The sequence below is a fragment of the Equus przewalskii genome, chromosome 3, assembly GCF_037783145.1.
Source record: "Equus przewalskii isolate Varuska chromosome 3, EquPr2, whole genome shotgun sequence".
In the NCBI taxonomy this organism is placed as follows: Eukaryota; Metazoa; Chordata; class Mammalia; order Perissodactyla; family Equidae; genus Equus; species Equus przewalskii.
In genome coordinates this window covers 3165688-3179780 of record NC_091833.1, presented here as the reverse complement: position 1 = coordinate 3179780, position 14093 = coordinate 3165688, and the positions used below count along the sequence as shown (strand labels likewise).

Below are 14093 nucleotides of genomic sequence, written 5' to 3'. Positions count from 1 at the left end.
TGGCTGAGGGCTGCCCCAGGGCTGGGACCAGGACTCCTTACATCTTGTACACTGGACACCTTACTCGCCCCACCCTAGTCCCAGGCCCAGCTGCTCCTTGGTGCCACTGACTCCCTGACACTCTGGCCTGCTGTACCTATGGACACAGAGGACCCTTTCAACCAAAACCTCCCGCCAAAATTCAAGTCTCAGCCACATGCCCAGCCCTACACCAATCACTAAGCCAGGGGCTGTGATGCTCTCATTGGCCAGGCCCCAGTCACATGCCCAGGCTATGCCAATCACTGGCCCTGGCAGCTGTGACGCACTCATGGGCGGGCCCGCGTCGTGGCGGGGAGAGGAGTCTCCAGACGGAAGTGGGGTGCTGTTCTGAGAGAAAGAAGCAGCTTGGTGCTGGATGAGAACCCGTGAACACCGAGGCTTCCCTCTGCCTCTCTCCTGACTGGTCCCTTAGCTCTGGGACGACTGAGAAGAGAACCCTGTTGACCAGGAAGGGCAGCCTTGGGAACCTAGCAAAATGGGAAGGTCCAGGAAATATGGTAGACCAGGCAAGGAAAGACCGAGACTGGAATGGTGCGTGCGGGATGGGGGCCGAGCAGGCAGGGGCTGAGGCCGGTGGCATTCCGCATGATTACCACCAGAGGGCAGCCTTGCCTAGAGACAAGGGGAAGCAGGCGGCGGTCCGGGCTACGGGTGACTCTTGTCGCTGCCCAGCACAGCAGATCATACTGCCAACCCCTATTGAGCCTCCCCTGCCCTAAGCACTTTCTGTGCGTCAACTCACTGAATTACCACCAATGAGGTTGGTACACTTATTACCCCGTTTTACAGAGGATGAAACCGAGGCTTTGGAGAAGTTAAGTAATAGATCCAAGATCATAGAGCTAGAAAGGGGCAAGTCATGGTTCTGGTCTACTAAACTCTGAGCCTTCTGAGGTCAGGGGCCCCCACAGACCCTAACACAATCAACTATTTGCTGAATGAATGCCTGTTGAAGTGAGAGCCTGGGGGCTCCAGGGCTGTCCCTGCATCCCCCACCCTCCCTGCCCCCGAGGGAGCCCCCTAGGCCCAGTTCAGGCGGTGCCTCATCCAGGTGTGCCGCCCCTGGGAAGATGAGTCTTGGAGCGTGCCCCGGCCCTGCTGTACTGGAATCTCAGGAACCTCATAGCACCAGTGAAAGAGAGTTTAGATCTTGCCACGGCTTGGCAACTCTGCAGCCCCGCCCTGTAGGTCGCTCTCTGCCCTCCTCCAGGAGCAGCTGGCCACGCAGCTTGGGGGAGAGGAGAGCACGTGCAACGTGAGTTCATTCAGCAACCCCTGGGGCTCCCACTGCAGGCCAAACACCACACTAAGTGCTTTGAGGGAGACCGGGATAAGCGTGCCGCAGTCCCCCACCCCACTCCCCTCTTGGGAGGAGAAATCAGCCACAGGCAGAAGGACGAACACAGAAGGAAGCCCTGCCTACCAGGAGACAGAATGTCAACTCTCTCCTCTTCCAGGCAACAAAAAGGTATGACGTCCGCACTGAGTGCCAGGTGCAGGGGGTACAGCAGTGAACACGACATACAAACCAACAGAGCTCCTGCGCTCATGAAGCTCTCAGTCTAAGGGGGAGACAGATAATAAACAAACATGCCACTGCACATGTCATGTGTTTAAAGGAAGCAGGAGCAGCACGGAGCGCTATGAAAGGAGTGAAAAGGGGACTCATTGAAGCAGGAGGTCACCTTTCTGAGGTGGTGAAAGACGAGAAGGAGCCTGCCGTACAAAGAGTGTGGGAACAGCATTCCAGAATAAGGGAGCAGCATGTGTGAAGGCGATGCATGATAGAAGAGTGCAGCATGTTCAAGGGACTAAAATCAGGGAAATTATGTTTGGGGTATAATGAGTCAAAGTGGATCGAGACACAGATGGGGTCAGAGAGGAGGGCCCAGAGCCACGTCACACAGAGCCTTTTAGGCCCAGAAGAGCTTAGGTTTTATCTGAGCGTGACGGGAGGCCACCGAAGGGGCGTGAACAGGGCAATGGTAGAGACCAGTTGATCTACGTCTGTGATGGTCACCCAGGCTGTTACAGGGAGAGTGGACTGAGAACGGGGCAGAGTGGAAGCTGGGAGGCATGGCGGCTCTTGGTAAGTCAGGGTCAAGGGTACATGGACGAGGGGGCTGTTTCCTCCTGGGAGGGGCACCTGGGAAGGCTGAGGAGGCAATTTTACCCCAAGGGAAAGCTGAACAGGCAGAAATGAAGGAGAAGGCAGCACGCCCCAGTCAAGCCTTTTTCTCCTGAATAAAGGGAAAACTTTTTTTTTTCCTTTTTCTGCCTCAGAAACTAGAAAGAGATGGCCATTCATCAAAGAGTGCCTTCCCAATCACCTCCATGGAGGTTTCAACAACAATTACAGTGAACCATCAGCAGTTTCAAGTGTGAATAACTCAATGACGTGGTCAAATTTGGCATCAATAGATCTGGCTGGGCCTCACAGATTTTCCCCCGGGGCTGACGATGTCAGCAGTTCCAGTCTGATCCCTGCTGGCCTCTGAGAGACAAGATCACAGGGGAGAGAGGCAGAAGCGCCTCCCTGGTCGCGTTTCCCCAGGGAAACAGGCACATTTCCCTCTCGGATAAGCAGGGCAAGCGTCAACCAAGCCCATCAGAATGTCATTAGTCAGAGTCTCTCTGCCAGCCCTTTGTTGGTGACCAGCCTCGTGAGGGCAAGAGTTCACGTGTTGTGAAGCCTGTTGTGTTTGTTAAATACCACGTGTTTCTATTCAACCAGGTATTGCCTGCCAGCCGAGTTGGCACAGCAACGTGCCTCTGGGCTCTGTCCATCTCAGAACAGGTGCTGGTCCCCCTGTCGGTCACACCCTCCTCACACCGAGCTCTCACAGCGGTAGTCCCCTCAAGGCACGTAGAGACTGAGCTTAGAAACTGTTTTGTTTTTGTTTTTACAGAATTGCTTTGCCTGTCCAGCATCCATTCTCCAATCCTGTGGTAACAGCACCCTAATTTTTCTTTGGTATCTCAACTTAGGCCACATGGTTGAGGTGGCACCAGACTCCCATCTAAGCTCCAGGAGTACCCTTGTTATCTGGATTTGACTTGTCATTGAGTTCTACCACCGTCACGGTCACCCCACCACCATCACCCCTTCATAGTCACTGGTTCAGAGTGGACACACTATCTAAATTGGTTCAATCAGATAACTCCATGACTTTTTGGTGGACCACTGGGGAATGGAGCATTCTCTCTTCTCTGAAGTGGGATCTACAAGGATGTGAGCCTAGAGGCTGTTACAACCTGTCTGAGAATAGAACCAGTGCTGAGGAAGCAGAGCCAAGAGATAGAGAAAGCCTGAATTTTGTGACATCATTTGAGCTCCTGGATGTAGCCATACCTGAAGCTCAACCTCATTAGAGGTGGGTTTCTGACACCACCAAACAAAAGCATTCGGACTGTCACATGGAGGCTGAGCAATACGAGCATGAAGACCAGACATCCTCATTTCTAGTCCAGTGCTCTCACCCTGTATTGTGTTCCAGATGACTTTATCCAACAGCACATCCAAACTTGACTAATTTGTGTGGCTTTATGGTTTACTAAAAGATGGATTTTAAAAAATAAAAACATGTGATCACAATAGTGTTTTATCCACTGAATCACACAGCCATGGAAGAGCCCCTGGAGATCACATCATTGAGTGCTTTTCAAAGATTTTTAGCAACTTCTTGTTTCAAATGAAGTCTTAAGCAGAGCTCCTGTGTATAAGAAATAAAAGCAGTATCTTGCTAGTGCAAATGTATTTTACCTTTTAAGTTAGAAGTTATAACATTTACTTTTTATAATCAATGAAGACCCAAATTTTAATGTATTTGTTTCCAAGGCATAAAAATTGGTTATATAGGAAATTAATAGAGAAAATCAATGAAACCAAAAGCTGGTTCTTTGAAGAGATCAGTAAAATTGATAAGCCCCTGGCAAGGCTAAGAAAAAAAGAGAGAGGACACAAATTACTAATATCAGACATGAAAGGGGACATCTCTACAGAGCCTCTGGACATTAAAGGATAATAAAAGAATATTATGAATGACTCTATGTCCACAGATTTGATAACCTAGATGCAATGGACCAATTCCTCAAAAGACACAATTTGCCAAACTCACACAGAAAGAAAGAGACCATCTGAATATGCCCATATCTATTAAAGAAACTGAATCAATAATTAATAACCTTCAGGGGCCAGCCCAGTGGCGTACTGGTTAAATTTGCGTGGTCCACTTTGGCAGCCTGGGGTTCATGGGTTCAGATCCCGGGCGCAGACCTATACACCGCTCATCAAGCCATGCTGTGGCAGTGTCCCACATATAAAATAGAGGAAGATTGGCACAGATGTTAGCTCAGGGATACTCTTCCTCAAGCAAAAAGAGGAAGACTGAGAATGGATGTTAGCTCAGGGACAATCTTCCTCACCAATAATAATAATAATTAATAACCTTCCAAAATGTAAAGCACCAGGCCCAGATGGGGGTCACTGGTGAAATCTATCAGACATTTAAGGAAGAAATTGTATACATTCCCTGCAATCTATTTCAGAGGCTAGAAGCAGAGGGATTACTTCCTAACCCATTCTATGAGGCCAGCATTACCCCAATACCAAAACCAGACAAAGACATTACAAGAAAAGAAAACTATAGACTAGTATCTCTCACAAGTATAGATATAAAATCCTCAACAAAATATTAACAAATAGAATCCAATATTGTATAAAAGACTTATACTCTACAACCAGGTGGGATTTATCCCAGGTATGCAAGACTGGTTCAACATTTGAAAATCACTTAATATAATCAATCACATCAACAAGCTAAAGAAGAAAAATAATATGATCATATCAATAAATGCAGATAAGTCATTTGACAAAATCCAACACTCATTCATGATAAAAATTCTCAGTAAACTAGGAGTAGAGGGGAACTTCCTCATCTTGATAAGGAATATCTACAAAAAACCCTACAGCTAACAGCATACCTAATGGTGAGAAACTCGAAGCTTTCCCTCTAAGATCAAGTAGAAGGCAAGAATGTCACTTCTCACCACTCCTTTTCAACATTATACTGGAAGTTCTAGCTGATGCAATAAGACAAGAAAAGAAAATATAGATTGGTAAGGAAGAAATTGTCTTTGTTCACAGATTACATGATTGTCTGTGTAGAAAATCTGAAAGAATGGACAAAAAAATTGGAACAAATAAGTGATTATAGCAAGGTTGCAGGACACAAAGTTAATATACAAAAGCTAATCATTTTCATAGATACAAGCAATGAACCAGTAGAATTTGAAATTAAAAACACAGTACCATTTAGATTAGCACCCAAACAAGTGAAATACTTAAGTATAACTCTAACAAAATATGTACAAGACCTATATGAGAAAAACTGTAAAGGTCTCATGAAAGGAATCAAAGAAGAACTAAATAAATGGAGAGAGATTTCATGTTCACGGATAGGAAGATTCACCATTGTCAAGATGTCAGTTGCTCCTGACTTAATCTATAGATTCAATGCAGTCTCAATCAAAACCCCAGCAAGTCATATTGTGGTTATTGGCAAACTAATTCTAAAGTTTATATGCAGAGGCAGAAGACCCAGAACAGCCAACACAATACTGAAGGAGAACAAAGTTGGAGGACTGACACTACTCAACTTCAAGGCTTACAATAAAGCTACAGTAATCAAGATAGTGTCGTACTGGCAAAAGAACAAACAAATAGATCAGTGGAGCAGAATAGACAGCCCAGAAATACATCCATGGAAATACAGTCAACTGCTCTTTGACAAAAGAGCAAAGGCAATATAATGGAGAAAAGACAGTCATTTCAACAACTGGACATCCACATGTTAAGAAAATGAACCAGGACGCAGACTATACACCCTTCACAAAAATTAAGTCAACATGGATCACAGACCCAAATGTAAAAATGCAAAACTATAAAAGTCGAAGAAGATAACACAAGAGAAAACCCACTTGACCTTGGGTATGGAAATGACTTTTTAGATGCAACACAAAAGGCACACAAAGCCATAAAAGAAGTAAGTGATAAGCTGGACTTCATTAAAATTAGAAACTTGTGCTCTCTGAAAGACAGTCAAGAGAATGAGAAGACAAACTACAGACTGGGAGAAAATATTTGCAAAAGACATAACCTGATAAAGGACTGTTATCCAAAATATTCACAAAATTCTTAAAACTCAACAATAAGAAAACAAACAACTCAATTAAAAAATGGGCCAAAGACCTTAACAGACACCTCACCAAAGAAGATATACAAATAAGCTTATGAAATGATGCTCCATGTCATATGACATCAGTGAAATGCAAATTAAAACTGCAATGAGACCACCACACACCTATTAGAATGGCCAAAATCCAGAACTCTGAAAACACCAAATGCTGATGAGAACATGGAGCAAGGGGAACACTCATTCATTGCTGGTGGGAATGCAAAATGTGACAGCCACTTTGGAAGGCAGTTTGGCAGCTTCTTACAAAGCTAAACATACTCGTAGCATTTGATCCAGCAATCATGCTCCTTGGTATTTACCCAAAGGAATTGAAAACTTATGTCCACACAAAAACTTGCACACAGATGTTTATAGCAACTTTATTTGTAATTGCCAAACCTTGGAAGCAACCAAGATGTCCTTCAGTAGGTGAGTGGATAAAGAAACTGTGGTACATCCAGACAATGGAATATTATTCAGTGCTAAAAAGAACGGAGCTACCCAGCCATGAAAAGATATGGAGGAATCTTAAATGCATATTACTAAGTGAAATAAGCCAATCTGAAAAGGTTTCATACTGTATGAGTCCAATCATGTGACGTTCTAGAAAAAGCAGAACTATGGAGACAGTAAAAAGATCAGTGGTTGCCCGAGGTTGGGGGTGGGGGCAGAAGGAGAGTGGAATAGGCAGAGCACAGAGGATTTTTAGGGCAGTAAATCTATTCTGTATGATACCACGATGGTGGATGCATGTCATTATATGCTTGTCAAAACCCATAGAATGTGCAACACCAAGAGTGAATCCTAATATAAACTGTGGACTTTGGGTGATAATGATGTGTCAAGGTTGGTTCATCAACTGTAACAAATGTAGCACTCTGGTGGGGGGTGCTGATAATCGGAGATGCTATGCATGTGTGGGAGCAGGGAGTATATGGGAAATCTCTGTACATTCCTGTCATTTTTCTGTGAACCGAAAACTGCCCTAAAAAATTGGTTGTACAAAATATATATGTAATAATATATAATTGCATTATGGAGGATTATCACAGGGTTTTTATAATTAAATTTTTTTAAATAATTGGGATAAGTAAAAAAGTCCCTCAGATCTTTTGCATCCTTCTGTTGAGATTTTGAGTAAAAACATGAACACATGAGTGGGTCTAGCTTTGTCAAAGTTCTCCTTTTGGTGTCTCATTGTTCTAACATTAGAGAAAGTTTCCTGTTTTCTTGTCCAAGAAAATAAAGTCTAGGTATAAGTTAATGTTCTAAAAGGGTGCTTCTCAAACTTTAATACGTATATATGCATGGCTCAGGGAGCGTGGTAAAAGTTCTGATCCTACAGTCTGGGATGGGGCTGAGATTCTGCCTTCCTGCCAAGCTCTCAGGCGCTGCTGCTGCAGCCGGCCCACAAACCACACTTTGAGTAGCGGGGCTCTAGAATACACAATAAAGGAATATACAGTGTATCTCTGATATATAAGGCAAGGAAATGAAAATCACTACCAATCTCTAATCTGAAAATAAATTGGAAAATATCTGAATGACATATTCCAAAATGTTACAGAAAGTGGTGGGATTTTAAGCAATTTAAAATTTCTTCCCTATGCCTGTCTGTATTTTCAAATTTATCAGTAATGAACACATATTACTTAGGCAATAAGTAAGTTTAAAACTAAATAACTGAATCAAGAGAAATCTAAAATACATACATATATTTTAAATAAAACTTTTATCATATATCAGACACAGACAGAACATTGGAAGTACTTCCCCACAACCAATAGCATCTGAAAGCAACCAGCCTAGTCCTTCCATGGCCCTAAACAGACAGGAAGAGACAGGCCCAGGTCTCACAGCTGGTTTTTGCGAAGCCAGGACAAAGGGACCTTAGGGCTCTGAGTGACACAGTACAAGCCCACAGCCACAGCACACAGTGACTTTCCGTGAAGGGAATGGGAGCCTGGGCCCCATCCCCAGAGCAGAGTTCCAAGGAGCCATATAGGACCATGTGCCCAAGCCCACAGCATCATGTGTGAGCTGCTGAGTGTCTACTGCAGCCCTGGGCTCCTGGGAAACGCCCAGCCATGTCTGAGGAGGACGTTTTATCTGGTTTATCCCACTTTACGCTCCATAGCCTGGTGTTGAAAGCCTTGGCAATCTTGCCTCATCTTCTCTTTCTCATCATACCCTCCCACTCTGCCAGCATCCCCACCTTGGTGTCCTTGCCTGCATGATTCTGCTTGTCTGGTCCACCCTTTCCCAGCCCTGAATAGACCCTTGCAGGGCTTGGAGATTCCCTGCAGCCTGGCCCAGCTCCCTCCTCCACATGCCCTCAGCCTGCTGCTGCCCTCAGCCAGCTCTGGTACTGGGCATCCTCCCAGGATGCCCCACTCTCCTGGCCGCCTTCCTGCCTCCAGCGCTCCTCTCTGTCTCCTTTCCTGCTTCCTCGTCCTCCACTGACCTCCTAGATATTGAAGGTCCTCAAGTCTCCATCTTCTCTGGTCACTGCTCTCTCTTCCTGGGTGGTCTCATTCACTGCTGAGGTTCCAAAGACATCTCTAGACCAAAAGTCTCTTTTCAGACTCAGTCTCTCCTCTGAGCCCCGGACACATGCCTCCACCTTTCTGCTCAGCATCTCCTCCTGGGGCATTCATGGCATCTCTAACCCCTCCTAAATTCTTCTCCTAAATGACTCTCACCTTATCCCACTGCACCCACCCCACAGCTCCCACGCTAGTCCAAGTCACCACCATCTCCCCCTGAAGTCCACATTGACCCCTAGCTGCTCTCCTGATCTTGTTTCCTAAACCCACAATTCCTTCTTCATTCAGAAGCCAAAGCACTCTTCTTAAAATGCAAACCTGGTCATGCGCCCACTTCCACTGTCTTCAGAGGCACCCAGACAGAAGCAAACTCTGGCCACCTCCTGAGGCCCTGCCCAGGCAGCCTTATCTCCAGGCTTGTCTCCCACTTTTCTCTTGCACCAAACCCGGCCCTGTCTTCCCTGAATACTAAACTGAGTACTAAACTTTTCCTGCCATCGCACATGCTGACCCCTCTGCCTGTGTAGTGGATGCTGTGGGTGCCCCACTCAGCTCAGCTGTCCTGGGGGCATCCCAGCCTGGCAGCTGTCAGGGTTGGCCACTGAGGGCCTGCAACATCCACCTTCTCTGGAAAATTGTCCTGGACAAACCAGAGTCACCACTGTGGGGCTGATGGAACCCTCCGGCCAACTTCATCCCCTGACCTAGGCTCCCCAAGGCTGACCCTTCGCCTAACCCCCCAACCCCCGTCTGAGACTGTTCTGTGGCATGCTTCATGTCCCACATCCCCTCACCGTACCACCACTGTGGGGTCCAGCTGAGGCTGAGGCCACATCCTGGCTTTGCTTCTACCCCGTCCTGCTCTTCCCACTCCCTTTCAGGTATTTCCTATCGCCCCAACAGATCCCCAGCAACCTGGAAGGTTCTGCTTCTAGGGCACCCAACCTAAGACTCATCCTCCAGGTCAAGTGTGGCCTCCTCAGGGGGCCTTGCCTGAACCCCCAAGCTGGGTCAGCCCTATCATTACAGCCCCCTGTTGTTTTCCTCCGTAACAGTTAGTACAACTGTAATTAAATAATGATCTGTGCAGTTGCCTGTTTAATGTGTATCTCCCTCACTGGACTATAACTCCACGTGGCCAGGACCATGTCTATTTTCCTCCCACTGTGTTCCAGCACCTAGCACAGTGCCTGGCACATAGTAGGCACTCAACAGAACTGGATGAAAGCAGGAAGGCAGGGAGGCAGGGAGGCGGGTGGGGAGGGAAGGAAGGCTGTCACGTTGCCTCTTTCCTATTTGATGGAGGGACAGCTGCCATCTGCTGTCTCTCTCTTGTTCCCTCAGAGGCAGGCGGCTGCGGCAGCCCCACCTATGACCCTGAGCAACCCTGGAAGCTGCGCTGTCGACAGCCTGTCACAGCAAATCACCTCAGGCCACTACATCCCCAGAGAGCTGCCCACCGAACCAGCGTCAGCCCCCTCGGGGCCTCTCCCAGCGGCACTAACAGGCTGGCGCCAGGTAGGCCTGTCCATGCCGCCAAACTGGGGCACCTGCTGCAGCTGCTGCAGGCCTGGGCTTGGGAAATGCCACCTCCCTCCCCTTCCCCCAGGACGGAGGGTGGCGCAGGCCCAGAGTACCCAGAAGAAGGCCCTTTCCCCCCGGCCTTCTGTCCCTTTACAGTTGGGAAGGCCTTCCCTGTGCATGAAGCCTTTTTCCGCCTCACTTTCCCTGACCCACATGCCAACCACACAGGCTGCACAGGGCTGGTTCTGCCCATGCCTCAGAGGAGAAAACCGAGGCTCAGACAAAGGAAGACGAAACAAGAAGAAAGCAGCCCACAGACAACTGGTCCTGGGGCTTCCTCGCCCTGTCTCACCGCTGCAAGAGGGAGCTTTGAGGAGCACAGCAGGGCAAAGGTGAGGGTCTCGGAAGCCCCTCATGCTCAAGGCTTTTAGTCTGTCTGGATCGTGGGGTTGACTCCCAGCACTCCTTTTTCATCTGTTAGCTCTAAGGGGAGACCTGCAAAGGATCCCCACAGGGTCACCCAGAACGGCCCCAACCAAGGGAGGCCACACTACCCCAGGGTCAGCTGTCCAGGACATCAGAGGTGTCCCAGAGCTCCGTCTCTACAGAAGCACCAAGGCCCGAAGGCCCCGCTGTGGTGGAGGCTGGTGCACCTCAGGGTAGGGAGTCTGCTGAGGGCCTCGCCCGCCCTGGCCTCAGGCCCCCTGGGCAACAATCCTCTAGAGAAGCCTGGGCCTGAGAGAGGTGGGCAGAGGCCATCTCCTGGGAATGCCACCCCTCCGCGGCCAGCCTTCCTCAGTGCCTCTCTCCTCCTCCTCCTCCTCCTCCTCAGACTCTCCCGTAGCCCACTAGTCTCCTCCTGTCCCCAACCAAAAAGACCCTCAGGGGAGGAGGTGGGAGGGAATCTTCATCACAAAACAGTAATAATTATTCATTCATCCATCCAACAAATATTTCTGGAGGGCCTGTGCTGAGCCTGGCTCTGTGCTAGGTGCAGGGGACACAGCCATGAGTGACAAGGGCTCAGTCCCTGTCCTCGAGGAGCTGGGGATCCAGCAGGGGAGACAGTCGATGAACACACACACGCACACACAGATAACAGATATGTAGCATGATTCCGGTGGCCACAAGTACCATGAAGAGAGGCAAACCATGCGGGACTGAGGAGTCAGGAGAAGTGCCACTGTGGATTACTGTTCTGGAAGCTTCTCTGAGGCAGTCACCCTAGAGACCAGGATGACATGAGGGCAGGAGCCAGGCCAGGAGCTGACAAGGGAGTGTTCTAGGCACAGGGAGTAGCAGAGGTTGAGGTCCCGGGGCAGAAGCAGGCCTGGTGTGTCAGAAGCAAGTGAGGAGGCCAGTGGGGCTGGGCCATGGTGTTGGGGGAGGACATGGGGCTGGAGAGATAGGCCCTGAAAGCCAAGGGGAGGATTTAGCTTTAACTCCAAGTGAGATGGGGAGCCATGAGACAGTTTTGAGCAGGGAAGCGACATGATCTGAATTATGTTTTTAAAAGATCATAAAATATTTAAAAATTGATATTAGCAGCTGACATTCATTGAGCACTTAGTCCATACCCAGTCTTAGACTCGGTGTTTTGAAAAGCATGATCGTCTTTCACCCTACAATCGCCGGACCAAACAGCAGGCCTGATTCCCTTGCCCTTGTTCTGGAGAGGAGACTGAAGTTCAGAGGGGCGAAGCGACGTGCCCAAGGTCACAGACGTGGTAAGTGCGAACCCAAGACTTCAGCCAGTCTGTCCCACCCCAGAGCTGTAGTGTTACCCTGGTCCTGGAGTTGGGAGGCCTGGGTTCCAATTCTGACTCCCACCCACTAGCTGAGTGACATAGGCGGTTCCTGTGGGGTCCGCCACTGCCACAGCTCCAGCCTCTGTAAGATGGACATACTATGTCCTCCTCTGGAGTTGCAGGGCAGACACTGGGCAAGGGTCCGGGCTGCTGAGGGGTCCACAACAGATGCTCACCAGGTGTTACAGCCGTTGTTCGTCCCCAAAGCTTTGGGAGCTGCATTCTAGGGATCTGGTGAAATGTGTCAGGCCAGGCCACCTTGGGAAGAGAAGGGACCCACTCTGCCTCCACAATGGAGCCGCAGCAAACCAGCTGCAAGGGAAGGGACAGAGGCCCGTAGATGTAGGAAGGTTCCAGAGAGGACCAAGCAAGGTGCAAAGCCAGCATCGTCCTCTCCCAAGATTGTCCTCTTTCTCTTCAGCCAATAAGGATGCATGAGAGAGAAGGCTCCATCTCCTTAGAGTGGCAACTAGCTGCTGCCAAGAAGCCTCCCCTCACAGCCCAGGCCAGAACCAGCCTCCCGCCAGGCAGCACAGCACCGGAAGCCCACCATTCGAGAGCTGGCCCATCGAGTTGAGCAGTCATCTTTTATGCGTCACATTCTCTTTGTTCATTTAGCCTCACAGGACCCACAAAAATCCATGAACAGCAAATAACAACTATTTCCATCTTTTAGCTTGTATTCTGATCCTTTTTAGTGCACAGACATCCATTCCTGCATGTTTATACGAGCATATGTGTCCTCTTCTGGAATTTGTTTTCATCAAACAATATTCCCAACATGCAGGAAGGGACTTTGGAGATTATCTGGCCCTCTTTTCGAAGAGCAGTGTTGCCTAGTGGTTAGAATGTGGGGTTTGGAGATAGGCAGACATAGATTCAGATCCCAGATATGCAAGCTGAGTGACCTTGGACAAACCACTTGACTTCCCCAGGCCTCAGTTTCCTCACCTGTGGGACAGAATACCAGTTCTCCTATCACCTGGCTAGAATAGGATAAAAGGGTGTCCCTTTAGAGTGTGTGCAACACTCCAGCTAAGTACCCCGCACAGGCACTTGCTCACTTGCTGCCACTTCAGTCCTTCTTATTGAGATATGTAGCAGGCTCAGAGAGTTTCCCTGATGGGATGATATTTGTGAAGATATCTATTGCTACATAACAAATTACCCTAAAACTTAGTGGTTTAGGTAAACACACGTATTATCTCACAGTTTCTGTGGGTCAGGAGTCTAAGCATAGCTTCCCTGGGTCTTCTGCTTCAGGGTCTCTCAAAGGCTGCAGTCAAGGCGTGGGCAGGGCTGAGGTCTCATCTGAACGCTCCACTGAGGAAGGATTGACTTTGGCGCTGAGGTGGTTGTTGGCAGGATGGACGGCTCAAGGGCTGCTGGACTGACAGCTTCAGCTTCTTGAGTGTTGGCTGAAGGCTGCCCTCAGTTTCTTGCACATGGGCCTGTTTAGCATGGCAGCTTGCTTCATAGAAGCATGCAAGCCAAGAAGGCAATGGAGATGGCTAGCAAGATGGAAGTCACAAACTTACGTAACTTAATCATGGAAGTGACATCTTATCACCTTTGCCATATTCCATTAGTTAGAAGCAAGTCTCTAGGACAGTCCACACTCACTTGGAGGACATGAACACTAGGAGGCAGGGATCTTGAGGGGTCATTTTAGAGTCTGCCCGGCACAGCATGGTTCAGTTCAACCAGCTTTATCTGCTGCCTTTTATGGCCCAGACACTGTCCTGGAGCTGGGAATAAAGAAGCAGATGAGTTGGGGTTGGTAACTCCCAGGAACTTTTTCTGTGAGGTGTCTTCTGCTTCATGTTCTTACTCGTTTTTCACTGCTGTGAACATTTTGGGACCTATGTAGGATCTCTGTTGAGGGGAGGAGGGAAATTACTAACTCCATAGTGTGAATGAGTTGTTAACCAGACCCT

At 48.4% G+C, this 14093-nt stretch overlaps 1 long non-coding RNA gene across 1 annotated transcript; it reads left to right on the top strand.

Moving 5' to 3' along the window:
* The first annotated feature begins 327 nt into the window (after positions 1-327).
* On the top strand, positions 328-3637 carry LOC139082159 (uncharacterized). Its single transcript, XR_011537885.1, has 3 exons — positions 328-573; positions 1253-1510; positions 2952-3637. It is a non-coding gene; the product is annotated as an uncharacterized lncRNA (long non-coding RNA).
* Positions 3638-14093: the final 10456 nt, after the last annotated feature.